Raw genomic sequence first — 14,795 nt, 5'->3', positions numbered from 1 at the left:
GGAGAATATATAAACCCCTGGCACATGCGCACTGCTCTGCAAAGACGCATTGAGGACTTCAAAAGAATTGTTCTGTTGTCCTCCATTTCTTTTCAAAGCAGCTAAGAAATGACTGGGATCTCAGCATTTGATTGTGAGATCAAAATAAAATTGCATGTGGTTGTAACCCTTGTCTCTAGGGATAAATTCTGAGACCCACTGAGGCTTGGGTAAAGACTAGCCAGCCTTCACCCAGTCTCTATGCCTGCCACACCTCTGGACCAAGCCCTGCTCTACCTGTGAAACCTTGACCCCAGCAGTTTCTTGGTCAACACCTCCTGCCTCTTCAATTCACTCACTCCCTTCTCAACACTCCTAACCTTTGTTCTCAAAACATTTGTCTCTGGTCCAGCATTTTCTCATATGACTTGATTCTTTCTTACCACTTAACTCAGGCCCTGGGCCTTCACATCGTCAGGCTCTCCTTTGTCTCCTAGCCATCCAGCTGCCAGATCCTCATTTCTTTTCTTGCTGTTACTGTGCAGTGCTAGGAAGTGGCACCTAGCCGTGCATTAGCCAACCATAGGAAGACATGTCATGCCATTTGCAGTCCTTTTATTTCCTTGATTCAGCCTCCTTTCCCATTTTGCTCAGTAGTTATTTGAAATATTTATGTCTGCCCTCAAACTCATTCCTCCATACAATTCCCTCTCTCTTCAGCAGATGACACAATCTCTTGTGCCAATAAGAAAAACCAAGGCTACCCGGTAGAAACTCCTACACTGTTGTACCTATGAGAGCAGAGGCCTGTCTTATAAGTCTGTTCTCAGAGGAAAGTCTAGTGCCAGGCACATAGTAGGGGCTTGGCAAGTGTTTATTGTTTTGTTGTTGTTACATATTTAATGAAGGAAGGAGCAACTTTTATCACCAAAATATGTGTTGTTCACCCATATGCAAAGCCCAGCCCTCTTCCACTTTCCTGTTCTGTTGAACTCAGACAGCCCTGAGAGTTGCTTTAGCCATGAAATGTGGACTGAGAGTGTATGACGAGCCTCACTGCCCAGGAGCAACGTTAAGAGCCCGTGTGTGGTTTGCCATTTTCTCTTCCTCCTGCAGTATTCCCAAGCGGGGCTGATCCAGTCGTCGCCGACATGGAACTGAGTCAGAGCCAACCAGCATCTGACATGCAGTGTGAGTGGGAGGAAGCCTTTCCCGTGAGCCCTGGAGACTGTGGAGGTTGTCACCACAGGCTAACTTAGTCAGTGCTGACGGACACAGGCCTCTGGATGTTTTTCCCCTTCCCTCAGGCTCAGAAAAAGTTTCCTTCCCTGTGCCGCAGGTTAATCTCTCCACCCTACCCAGTCTCCTTAGGTCTCCTCCATCTGTCATCACTTTCTCAGCTCTGAACTTTCAAACACTTCCTTTCTGTTGACTTCTCTAACATGGAAATATATTCGAATCTCTCCCATCTTAGAAAACAAAACCAAACAAATACTTCTTAGACCCCACTTCCTTTACCAGTCACTACAACTTCTCTCTCCTTTTCCAGATAAAAAGGCTTCTATCTCCCATCTCTAGTTTCTTTGTTCACCTTACTACTTTGACCTGTGTAATACTGACATGTTGGCCATATAAACCAGCAGATTTAACAGTTACACTTCATAGATGTTGGCTAGCAACACGGGTCCAGAAAAAAATAGTCTTTGCTTCTTTTAGACACTATCCTTCTTGTTTGCCTCTCTGAAACCAGAGCAAGAGATTATTTTCCAAAAAGGCTGAACTTATTATTTCACAATTCCTTCTGCTATGGATCTCTTTGCTCTGATGCCTGGTGACTTCTAGCCTGCCTGGCATCCTCTGAGGCCATATGTCCCTTAGTAGTTAAAGTAAGGACACTGATCTGAAAAGAATGGAATCTTGCAAATTGGGATGGAGATGTTTGGGAGGAAACAGATGAGGCTGGAGACTTGGAACTCCTGAATCCTGATGAGATTATTTTTGCCAGAGAGAAGAGATTTCTTCACTCTTAGTGGCAGAGGCATCTGTGGTGTTGGCCTCTCCATCTCTCTCTGAGGAAACTAAACCTGTGTTATATCTTTGTTTTCTTTCCTTGTATTCCTTCATTATGTAACATAGCATTGGATCGACTTAATCTCTGTATTTAAGTATTGTTAAATCTATGTTGTAGGTCATGTAATATCAAGGAAAAAGTAAGTATCACCCAAAGAAAATTTGCCTCCTATTCTGGGGCAGGAATTAATGCCTTTTCAGTTACGTGCAGGATAGTTCTATTATGTTAGATGGGATTACAAAGCTGCTATTGTTTTTATGTAGAGATTAAGTATGCTTTAAGGAGAAGTGTCTGGTTGTCAGGTGGACGGGGGGGCGGGGGTTGTGACCATTAATTGTGAGATGTCAGCCTGAGTGGATGAAGAAATGCCTAGCAGATTAGTTAAGCACACTTTTGGTTGTGTCTATAGGTGGTTGGGATAGAGACCAGAAAACTGAGTCGGGAAAACCCACCCTGATTGTGGGTGGGACCGTCCACTAGGCTTGTAGCCTGGATGGAATAAAAGGGAAAGAAGCAGGAAGTTGGCAGGAATTTAAAAGCTTCACTCTGCTTGAGCAGGGGCATCCATTCCCTGTGGACATCAGACGAGTTTCTTCAGCCTTCCAGTGCCGATTCACACCAGTGATTCTCCAGGGAATTTCCAGCCTTCAGTCTTGGACTGGGGTTGTGTTTTTTTTTGGTACCAGGGATGGAACTCTGGACCTTGAGCTTTTGAGGCAGGCAGCGGAACCACTGAGCTAAATCCCCGGCCCTGGTGTTTATCTATATCTATCTATCATTCTCTCTCTCTCTCTCTCTCTATTCCTTTAGATAATCTTAATCAATACAGGAATCATCAATACAGGAATACAGGAATACAATCAATAGAGGAATCATTTGAATGAAAAAGCCTCTTCTCACTTTTCTCAGCATACTATTGGTTTCGCGTAACACAAGGAATAGGGATTTAATTTCATCCACAACGGAAAGTCTTGGGGTAAACTTTTCTAGGTGTGTTCAATAACTCAAAAATATTGAGATTCTTGTCTTTTCTGCCCTCTCTTGCTCTTGGTTATCCTCAGTGTATTATGAAGATTCATACTTATTTGGCCACAAGATCATGACCTCTAGATAGCATGACAAAAGCACACAGAGGCAAAAAACAAAAAGGGGTTTGTTGTGTGTACATTGCTGTCTTTTTAGTAGCTGTGGAGACCTTTCCAAGAGTCTCCAGCAGACTGCCCTTGGCCCTTGCTCTCCAGAGTGGGATGCATGCTTGTGCCCTAGCTACAAAGGAGGCTAAAAAATGAAAATGCCAGCACGCTCCATCTCTATGATGGGAGGACAGCTCCTCCAGTGCAGGAGGAAGGGGGCTTGGAGTGGCTGCACATCACTGCCAACTAGAAGCCCAAATGTCCCAAAGGGAATTTTCTGTCTACATGAAGAACCCTGCCCCTGGATTTGGCCTACTCTGTCTCCTTCTTGTTATGGAGTAATAATCTTACCCCTTCAGATAACTGCATCATTTCCAAAGACCTGTTAATAGTATCTTCTAACAGCTCAGGCTGTCTTAATGAAGTAGAACTCCTAGTGGCCTCTCTAGTACTTCAGAGTCAACTAACTGAGCAAGAGTTGTAAATGAATGTCTCATTCCTTCCCTCCTTCCCACTGCCTTTTTCCCACCCAATTTTTGCTATTTTAGAGTAGCAGAAGGCTAAGTTTACTCTTAATGCAGCCCCAGAAAAATGTGTGGGCTAGCAAAAGTGTTAGTACTTTTTTCCTAGAGTGATTGATAATATCTCTGAAGAGTAAACACAGTGATTTATTCTCATATGCACTTACTGAATGAATTTCTTTGTAACCTTATTTCACTGTGTCCATCATAGCATCATACCAAAGTAACACAGTATTGGGTCTCATATTGTTAATGACAGGTAAGTACAATCTAGGTACTTCTTACAGCATTATGCTTAGACTTTAAAAACTTAATGTGAGCTAATGTGGAATAAATTGTTGTCACTACCTTCTGAAGCATTTATTAGTCACTTAATTTCACATGGTACTGCTCTAGCTGGTATATAAACAAATGAATGCAATATACTTTGCCTCAAGATTTAATATTAAATGTATGGATAGTAGTTGATTGGGTGAAATAGTCATAATTATAGAGGAAGAGAGGCCAAGCTCAGGCTGTGCTCAAAGGAATGGCTGCATCTCAGAAGGGTCTTTAGTCAATTCCACGAACAACCTACTGACAAGGTCTCCCTGTTAAATACCTGATCCCCAGTTTGTGGTGGCACTCTTAGGGGTTGGTGGAACCCTTAAGAAATGGGGCCTAATGGGAGGTCTTTAGAACACTGGGGGCATGCCCTGAAAGGACACTAGGACCCCAACCTCTTCCTCTTTCTCCTCTGGCCATGAGAACAGGCCTTCCTCCTCCATGTGTCCCCACCAGGGTGCACTGCCTCACCACAGTCCCAAAAGCCATAGGATAACTGATGATGGAAAGAAATCTCTAAAACTATGAGCCAAAATAAAGCATTTTTCTTTTTAAATTGATTATCACACGTATTTTAATATAATCATAGAAATCTGATTAATATACCTACTATGCTCAAGACACTTTTGGGCCTGTAGGGTTTGATGTGATAGAATCCCTGCCTTCTAGAAACAAATAATCTTGTGGGGAAAGTGTATACATATAACCTGAAAATCAGTTCCTCTCCTTTGAAGGACAGTTTGTGTCTCCTCAGAAATTGGGTATTTCAGCCTTATTCTGCTGAAATCCCACCTCGAATCTAGATTCCCCTTTGGTGAGAAGTGCCATGTCTGCAGGAGCTTCCAGAGAAGGCAGGGAAAGATGCAAACGGTATGCCTGTTGGCGGAGCACATTACCTCCAATAAAGTGTGTCTTGGATGCAGTTAGACTTACCAGCTGCCACAAAACCCTCTCAAACAGTGGCTTACATAAAATTTAAATTTGATTCTCTGGGAATAAGCAATGCAGAGACAATATAATGGTTTAGGAGTCCATGCTCTGTCTTCTTGATCTGCTTTAATGATCTTCTTGATCTGAAGCTTTAATGCTGTGATCTAAATTGCCTGCTCTAAATTTGCTCCTCAGATTGCATCGAGATGGCTGCTGTGTGCAAAATAGAATGGGGGGGTAAGAGAGCAAAAATTATAAAAGGCCATTGAAATCTGCATGAGAGATGGTGGTGGCTTGGACTATGATAGATGGAGCAAAAGAGAAAGAGGGGATCTGAGCTATTTGGAAGCAGAGTATTCAGGACTTTTTGAGAGATAAGATGTATGTGGTGGGTTGAAGACAGATTCATGGGATTGTTTTAAGGCAGAGCTTCAAAGAAAATCAGCTCTCCTAGCTGAAAGCAGTCTAGCAGCTCCCCATTCAGGATCTGTCCCTCCCCTTTCCTGTAACTACTGACCTCCCCCTGGTACTGATAAGGTAGACAGTCATAGTCCTATAAATAAAGTTTTGTAACCCCCGAGGAAGTATATGCTGTATAAACAAATATGTTCTATAAACAAAGTTTATGACACTCTTTCCATATGATTCATAAGACATTGTCTTCTTACAAGGGGAACTAAACTGTCTGCCCTTGTCCTGTTCTGGTAAACTCACTTACTGTGTCACTACAAAGACCACCTCCTTTCAACTAAATGCATAAAAACTGGAAGCTTCCTTTGTTTAAGGGCCCAGCACTTTGGACAGGAGTTCGGCTGGGTCAGATGTACACTAGTAAATCCTCCTGATTCCCATTTGGTCTCTCTTGTCCTTTTGGAATTCTGCAACAGTATAGGCAGAATAGTGGACTGATGATGATTCTTAGGCTCCGGCTTAACACTAGGTGGTTCCATTAAGTGAACTGTGGACACCTGAGGAAGATAAGATTTTGAGGCTAACTCAAAAGTTCAGTTTAGTCAGTTTAAACTTTAGGCTCCTATTAGATAATTATGAGATTACCTGTTGGATTTTTCCTTTCTCTGACCTGATGTCTAAATGGATACACAACCCCAAATGACTACCTAATTAAGAATAAATCACTCTTCAGTTTCATTTGTGAAATTTCCTGGCCATCTGTTTTCAGCAGCCTTTGTAGCTTTCAATTTCCCTGGCTCCATTTTGCCTGGTGCTGGTTTCCTGCCCCCTTCTCTCATGCCAAACCTGTTTCTGTGATCATTTGATGTCTTAAGACCAAATCTGTACAAATCAAGATATAGCAAATAGACCAATGATTTTTTTTTTCAAGTGAAGAAGATCTTAGAAATTTTTATATTGTGTAAATTTCTTCTTTTGGTGCTGACCATTTATTGGGTATATGAAAGAAATAAAATACATTTTAAGAAAAAGACTAAACAGTAAGTAAATATTAATGAGTTGTTATTTATTCCTTGCACGATTCCATATTGAGAATAAATATTTATTGCAAATGAAGACAAAAGCAAAAGAAAAGGTACTATATTCTTCATAAAAAATACCTTAACTGTATTATCATGGTCTCAGACCAAATCCTCTTTGGCAGGTCCAGAAATAATTCTGTCAGGTTGCTTGCTCAAAGCTCATCAAGCTATAGAGAACTGAAAAACACTAACTAAACTGACAATGAACTAGTTGGTCTTTCTGAGGGAAAAATGTAATAATTGCATTGTGAAATAAACCAGGCTTGACAATGAGATACTATTGACTGTACAGTAGGATTTCTCTGAAAGCCAGTTCTCATGTCATTAATTTGGTTGGCAGGTGTTTGACATAGGGTATTAGATGTCTTCCAGAGATGTCTCCCTTAAGCCGTCCAAGTCTGGGAAATTAGCTTGCTTTACTTCAGGGAACGTTCTGTCAAGGTCAGTGCTGTTGGCCTTCTAGAGTTAAAGCACCATCCTCCAGGACAGTAGCAGTACCATTTCAATGTGTCATGCAGAGTATGATGCAACTAGAGAGGGGGAATGGTTTCATTTTACATGACACTTGAGCCATGTCTTTTTGACACAAACACTGGCCATTTTCCAAGTTTATCAACGAATTTGTAAGCCATCTCTTCAGTTTTTTGTTTTATGCTTATGTTTCTTCCTGTTTTCACTTTCAGGTGATCTTTTTCTTATTCTGTCTTCACTTTCTAAATATTTTAGTGTAGTTCTTCATCTGCCAACAATATTAAATTTTAAGAATGACTTTAAAGCTGTGTGCCAAAAACATTACATTTACTAAGAATTCACAAGTTTCTTCACGATGAAATCAATCAACTTAATTAAGGAGGAAAGCTGGGGAGGGGCCAGTAAAGGTCTAGCATCCCTCCAGGTCCAACATCTTCATAGTTTCACCATCTGGACACTGCTACACTGAGGACCAAAACCCTAAAGCATGAGCCTTTGGGTTCATATCCATATCTGAACCACATCCAAACCACAGCACCAGCCCTATTCCCTGTCATGTGAACTGTGCTGACTTGCTGCTTGTTTCAGCAAGGGAGAGAGAATCTTTTAACAAAGTGGGGTGCTGTCTTGTGTCACATAACCATGTACATTGTCATTTTTGCCATGTTCGCTGGTTGCAAGCAAGCTCCAGTTCTACTCAGCCTGAAGAATGCTGATCATACAAGGACATTTTGGTTTTTTTCAATTCCTGGAATGTGCCATGTTCTTTTCTGCCTCAGGTTATTGGCATATATTGTTCCTCTTTCCAAAATGCCCATTTCTTCTCCCCAGGTTCTTCTAATTAACCCCTACTCTTCCTTCAGATTTCAACTTGAACATCACTTTCTTAGGGAAGCAGTCTCAGAACTACCAGCCTGAGAGTGGGCCACTTTGAAGCAGCCTCTTGCACCTATCTTTCACACCACTTACTGTGGCTTGTAATTCAATATTTGATCAATCTCCATTTCTCCCACTGACTGTTCACTCCACGAGGGCAGGAACAGTGTCAGTTACCTGATCATTATTGTAGCCCCAGCACCTAACACAGCACTGGTTACAAAGTGGGTAATGATATTTTACTGTTCACAGCAGCTAAAACAGGGAAAGGGAGTTGTTTCTATCCTAGCTGCTCTCTTGGGAAGGACTCGGGACATTTAAAATTATACTACCACTGTCATTGTCCTCCAGAGCATTGTTCTAGTAGCAGATTTTTGGATACCTTTTAAATGTCTGCTATGATTTTATCTGTTCAGGTTGCTTCTCTCTTTAGACATTTCATTAGGTATACTTTACAATAAGATCATTTCTTCATAAAGGATTTCTTTGGTAATCCTCAAAAATTTAAACAAATTTCTAGAATTTTCTCCCTCCCAATGTGGTTTATTTGTTTCTCTTGATCATAATCAATCTTGCCAAAGTTCTCTTTATTTCATTGCTCTTTCAAGGAAAGAGCTTGTAATACTAATGAACAAATAACATATTGTGTATAATAAATTTTGCTTTTAATATTTTATCTATTTTTACTTTTTTTGAGTGATTTTTGTCTTTCTAGTTTCTTGAGCTAATTTGTAAGTTTAATCTTTCTTGTTTTTAAATATATTAAGTTGATACACTATACCCTAAATACTACTTTGGCTATATTACTTATATTTTAGACAATTATTTCTCGTTTTAAAAATATTTCATGTTTTATTTTAAAAGTTTGTAATTTTAGGTTTCATATCAAATACAGTAATACCTCAGTTTGCAAACAGAGCATTTGGTAAAATTTTGCTTCTGTTAGCAAACTCTGCATCGGGTGATGAATATATCTGTAGCCATCTTCCTGGAATGAACATGAACATGGTGGCCATCTTCCCTTGAATTATGGAACAAATTAATTTCATGCACCTAGGTACCATGGTACAGTTGGTACCTTGGCTCATGGACACTTTTGTTGGCAAACAATTTGGTTCATAAACAGAAGGCTTTGGCAAAATTTTGTTTTTGTTAGCAAACTCTGCTTTGGGTGACAAACACGACTGCAGCCATCTTTCCCACACAAACACAAATGTGGCCATCTTTTTCAAAATAGTAGAATAAATTAAGTTTGTGAACCAAGGTACCACTGTATTATGAGTGTTCTTTAGAAACATGAAAAATTTGTTATTCTCATTAATTTCTAATTTTACTTAATTGAGATTGGAGAATCAAGCCTGTATGATTTCTGCTTTCAAGAATTTCTTGGAATTTGAGAATTTTTCTTTGGCTTGATTAATGTTCAATCTTTGTGGCTATTCCAATGGTATTGGAAAACAATGTGGATGCTCTTTTTTTTTTTAAAGGGGGTAATCTATATCAAATAAAATTTGGTAATTTTAGCATTCAAATTCTTTTTTTTTTTGGTACCAGGGATCGAACTCAGGTTCTTGTGCTTGCAGAGCAGGCAGTGGAACCACTGAGCTAAATCCCCGGCCCTCTAATTCTTTATATTCTTAAATTATGTTCATTTGATCCATCAGTTGCTGTTAGGTATATGTTAAAGTCTCCCTTTTATGTTTGTGCAATTGTCATTTTTTGGTATTAGTAATATTTTCAATTTTTTACTTTAGAATTTGTGCTAGGTTAAAGGTTTTGACTATTTACCTTTTTTCATAGATTATTTCTTTCATTGTTATAAAATATTCTTTTTTTCCACTTAATAATTTTTCATCTTGAATTCTTTTGAGTTTGAGATTAATACTACCACATGTGCTTTCTTTTAATGAAATATATCTTGGATATCTTTTTTCTAAAACTTTCTTTTTTTTGGTACCAGGGATTGAACCCTGGTCCTTGCGCTTACGGGGCAGGCGGCGGCACCACTGAACTACATCCCCGGCCATCCAAAACTTTATTTCAATTGCTCTGGATCATTTTGTTTTAGATATGTCTGTTATGAAAACATACTGGTAGACTTCTTAAAAATACAGGGTTTTTTTTCCTGTCCATTCATATTATTTAATCCACCCATACTATTGGGCCGCATCCTGACATTTTTCTTCTATATTTCCCACTGGTTATTATTTCTTATCGATTTTTTCCTTTCCTTTGAAGATGAGGAGAAAATTTTTAAAGTTTCCAAAGCAAAAAGGTGAGCTATTTACAAAAGAATAAGAAGCAGAATGTCAATGGTTTCAGCATGTGACAATACAGGACCCTGGAAGACAAAAGCCATATCTCTAGTACTGGGGGGAAATTATTTTTAAACTAGTATTCTATTACCTAGAATTCAGCAGCCAAACTTGCTGAGGGAAAGAGATCTTTCTGAACAGGACTTGGCTGCCTACTGCTTGGTCTGGAGAGGGAAACCATGCTTGAAGGGGAAAAGTCTCATGGGGTCCAGCTCTTTGTATTGCAGTTTTTCATATTCTTGCCCAATTGTGTTCCTTTGTATTTGTGGATCCTGAGTTGGGAGCATGGGTCAGCAAACTGGCTTTTGGGCCAAATCCACTGTGCTGGTGATTTTCTGTAAATAAAGTCTGATGGGAACACAGCTCTGCTTGTTCGTTGACTTGAGGAATTGTGGCTCAGAAAGCCTGAAATCAAGGATAGGACTAGGGGAGGAAAGAGAGGCCTCTGGAGTGCCATATACAGGAGGCACCACTTTGTAATGCTGACCGGTGACCTTGCTCTTGAATGACCCTGAACATGAGCACAGCCTTAAAATTTTACTCACCAGCCAATTCTCATCCTGGTCCCAACTCTATCTAAATATTTACTCTGTCTCCTTTGATAGGAATCTTTTCCTAGAAACTGGCTTAAAGTACCTCTGAAATTGTGTTTTTAGGATGGTTTCTCTTTTACATGATATAGACCATAGTTTTCTACATTTTACTCTCAATCTGATCACACATACTTTGTTTTGTGACTCATTGTTTTTTAAGTTCATTTTTTTTCTAGGTATTTTTGAAAGGAGAGAAGGTAGATCTGTTTTACAAAGAAATCTAATAATAACTTAGTATAAAATACATTTTTAACATTAATTTTTATTCTTTGGTTCCATCACTCCCCCTCCATTTTCATATAAAATCTATTATTAGGAGGTCTACCTTTTCAGAATAAACCAGACAGCACTACAGAGGACATGACATAGCTTCCTAACCACCATTTGGTCCAATTCCTAAAAGGTTCAAAAATATGTTGCTAGAAATTTTATTCATATTGATTTTTTCCTGCTCTAAGTCCTTTTATATTTATTATGTGAGGCACGAAATTTATATCTTTCTTTACCTCTTACTGACTGCCTTGCATAGTAAAACCTGTTATTTATTCAGTATGCATGTTGTGCCTTTGTACTAGGTGCTGGGGCCACAGTGGTGATCATAGGGAAACTGACACCATTCCTGTTGTCATGGAGCAAACACTCCAATGGGAGAAATGGACCCCAGTTAAGTACTGCGTAACAAGCCTTAATGAGTGGTATGACATGAAGGCAAAAGGGGCTGCCATTGGGTCTAAAAGGTGATATAGATCTGGGCTGGCAGCTCTAGGAATGCTCCCCAAGAATGTGATGTTTGAACTGAAGTACACAGGGAGAGTAGGGATTTACTGGGAGAGAAAAAAGTATTTGAAGGAAAAGGAGCAATTTATGCAAATACCTGGAGACAGGACAGAGCATGACACATTCTGAGAACTAAAAGAAGTGACCAGAGAGCTGATAGTCACTGTCTTGAGGGAAGAGTATGCAGAAAAAAACTGTAAAAGAGGACAGGGGGCCATGTCATTGATATCATGTGAATTCTGGTCCTAATTTTTAAGGCAAATGGAATCCATTGCCAAGCATTTAAGATCACCTTTAGATTAAACTTTTTAAAAATTAATTTGTCAATTAAGTAGATGATTAGATGGAGGATGTGAGGTAACCAGTGAAGATGCCATTATGTAATGGCCCCGTGAAAGTTGGGGTATATTGGATTGCAGTAGTCAGAGAGGAGAGAAAAGGAAATTGATTCATTTAAGAAGTATTCAGAAAATATGAACAACTCTGTGATGGTTTGGATATAGGGCTTGAGCAAGCAGTGGGTGGTAAGGATGACTCCCAAGCTCTTGACTTGCTCAGTTGAGTGGATTTTGGAGCCATTTACTGAAATAAAAAACACCATACATGAACAAATTGGGGGCTAGAGCATGTGCTCAGTGTGAGATATCTTTGCTGTACACACAAAGATTTCACAATACAGTCATGATCCAGAGAGCTCGAAGAGGCCCAGGATAGATGCATATAAGATGTATGATGTAAAAGCTGTGAGTGTGTTTGAGATTGCCAAAGGAGGTAGCAGAGATGGCCTACAAGTGCCTCAGGAGCACACGGGCTGCATAGGAGAGGGCCAGCCAAGCAGGAGGCACTAGGAAGTAGCTGCTGCAGAGGCAGGAGGAAGCCAAAGACCACAGTCTCATGGAAACTAAGGGAAAGAGGTACAAAGGGATTGGCCATCAGTGTGCTACTGAATTAAGATGAACAGCAAAGTGTTTATTGAGCTTGTTAGTGATCTTTATGAAAATAGTTTCATAGCTTGCTAGGGGCAGAATCCAGATGAGATTATGTTGAGAAATTGGTGCGGAAATGCTGTCAGCAAATGTAACCAATATCTTTTATAGGTCAGGTGGTGAAGAGGAATCTCTAGAAAGAGAAGTGAGTTTAAAATCCTTTTCCTTTTATATTTTTATTCTTTATTTCTCATAAGAATAATTATGTTAGAAGGATTGAGAAAAATCATTAAGATAGAGTGTGGCTAGAAAATAAATCATAAAAGCATGGGAACCAGAACATAGTGGGCCTTGGGAGAGGCAAGGAAACTCTGTAAATGCCAAGGGGGAACAGAGAGTCGGTGTGGGTAAAGTCTCATTGGAGCTGTGGTTCAGGACATAGAAAATGTTCCAGACTTTTATCTACTTGATGATGTATGTACCAATGTCATGTTCTGAAGGAGAGAAGACAGAAGACAAGAGAAGAATGAAGATTTGAAATAGTTGTGGGACATAGGGCAGGAAGGTGACATGAGGAGCATAATGAATTTTGGGCTGTGTCGAAGGCCTAGGTAAAGTCAGTTATAAATTGTAGCGGTGTTAATATCTTCACTCTATCATCTTCTAAAGCAGCCCCCTGATGGCTGAGTATAAGCATTTTGAAAAGGGAAAATTGGCCAGCTGTGATCAGGGAGCCCTTTTAATTGCCCCCCTGACTGACTCAATCTCCAATCCTACCCCACCTCCTTCCAGGGCACCTTACATTGACCCCATGGTCTGGGACACTCCCACCCCTTCTGTTGCCAAACATCACCCTCCCGTCCAGATCTCCCTCAAGGATGTCACTCATTTTCCAAATGTCTCGCAATACCCCTTAGTCTTAAGACATCTAAAAGGACTAAAATCCATAATCACTGGCCTAGTTCATAAGGAGCTTCTCAGACCTGCTAACTCCCCCTACAACACTCCAGTCCTTCCAGTCCCAAAACCAAATGGCTCCTACTGATTGGTGCAGGACCTGAGGGCCATCAATTCTGCTGTACTTCCTAAACACCCTGTCGTTCCCACCCCTACACTCTGCTGTCCCACATCCCCTCTTCCTCATGCCATTTCACTGTTCTAGACCTCGAAGATGCCTTTTTCACCATCCCCTTACGCCCCAACTCACAAGGCCTCTTTGCATTCACATGGACTGACCCTGACACCCTGACTCGGGACACTCTCAACAACTTACTTGGACAGTTCTCCCACAGGGTTTTCGGGATAGCTCACATCTCTTTGGACCAGCTTTGACTGTTGATCTCTTGAAATTAAACCTGTCTCCCTCTAAGTTACTTCAATATGTAGATGACTTGCTCTTGTGCAGTCCCACTCTTGAACTTTCCCAACAACAAACAGGTTCACTGCTCAACTTCTTGTGTAAAAAGGGGCACTGGGTCTTGAGGGACAAAGCCCAACTCTCCCAACCCACAGTACAATATCTTGGGGTTGAGATTGCATATCAACAATGAGAGATCACCTTAGACTGTAAAGAGCTTAATTCGGGACCTTCCAGTCCCTTCCTCCAAGGCTGAGATCCTGTCTTTCCTGGGACTTGTGGGCTTTCTTTGCTTGTGGATAGCCAATTTCAGTCTACTTGCTAAACCCTTGTATGAGGCTTCCAAGGGAGACCCAAATAAATCTATAGATGACACATCCATCAAGGAACCCTTTCTCAAACTTCAGGCTGCCATCCTCTCTGCCCCGGCACTAGCTCTTCCAGACTTCCAAAAACCATTCACTCTCTATGTCACCAAATGAGTGGGACTGGCGCTGGGGGTCCTGGGACAGAACATTGGTTCACATTTCTTCCCAGTCACTTACCTATTTTTTTTTTTTTTTTTTTTGGTACCGGGGATTGAACTCAGGACCTTGGGCTTGCAAGGCAGGCTTGGTGCCACTGAGCTAAATCCCCAGCCGTGCTTACCTATCTAAACAACTTGACCACACTGTCTGGGGCTGACCCACGTGTTCATGCACCCTGGCAGCCGCCTCACTCCTAGCCTAAGAGAGCTCTAAACTAACTTTTGGCCAACCAATGACAATAAAGTCACCCCATCACTTAAAAGACCTACTCACATACCATGGCCTCCCACATCTGTCACCCTCTTGGCTACAACTTTTCCAAGCTACTTTTATAGAAAATCCGACCTTTTCCCTTCAAGCCTGCCCTCCTCTTAACCCAGCATCACTACTCCCCGAGGCCACTCAGGTGCCCACCCACTCTTGTCCAGAGGCTATTGAAAATGTACTCCCTTCCCTTCCCAATGTTTCCTCAGAGGCCATCCTCAACCCGGACTTTACATGG

The sequence above is a fragment of the Heterocephalus glaber genome, unplaced genomic scaffold, assembly GCF_053883595.1.
Source record: "Heterocephalus glaber isolate CG9 unplaced genomic scaffold, H.glaber_assembly_v1.0 deba00000676, whole genome shotgun sequence".
Taxonomy (NCBI): domain Eukaryota; kingdom Metazoa; phylum Chordata; class Mammalia; order Rodentia; family Bathyergidae; genus Heterocephalus; species Heterocephalus glaber.
The sequence above is the reverse complement of the archived record's forward strand: the minus strand, read 5'-3'. Positions refer to the sequence as shown.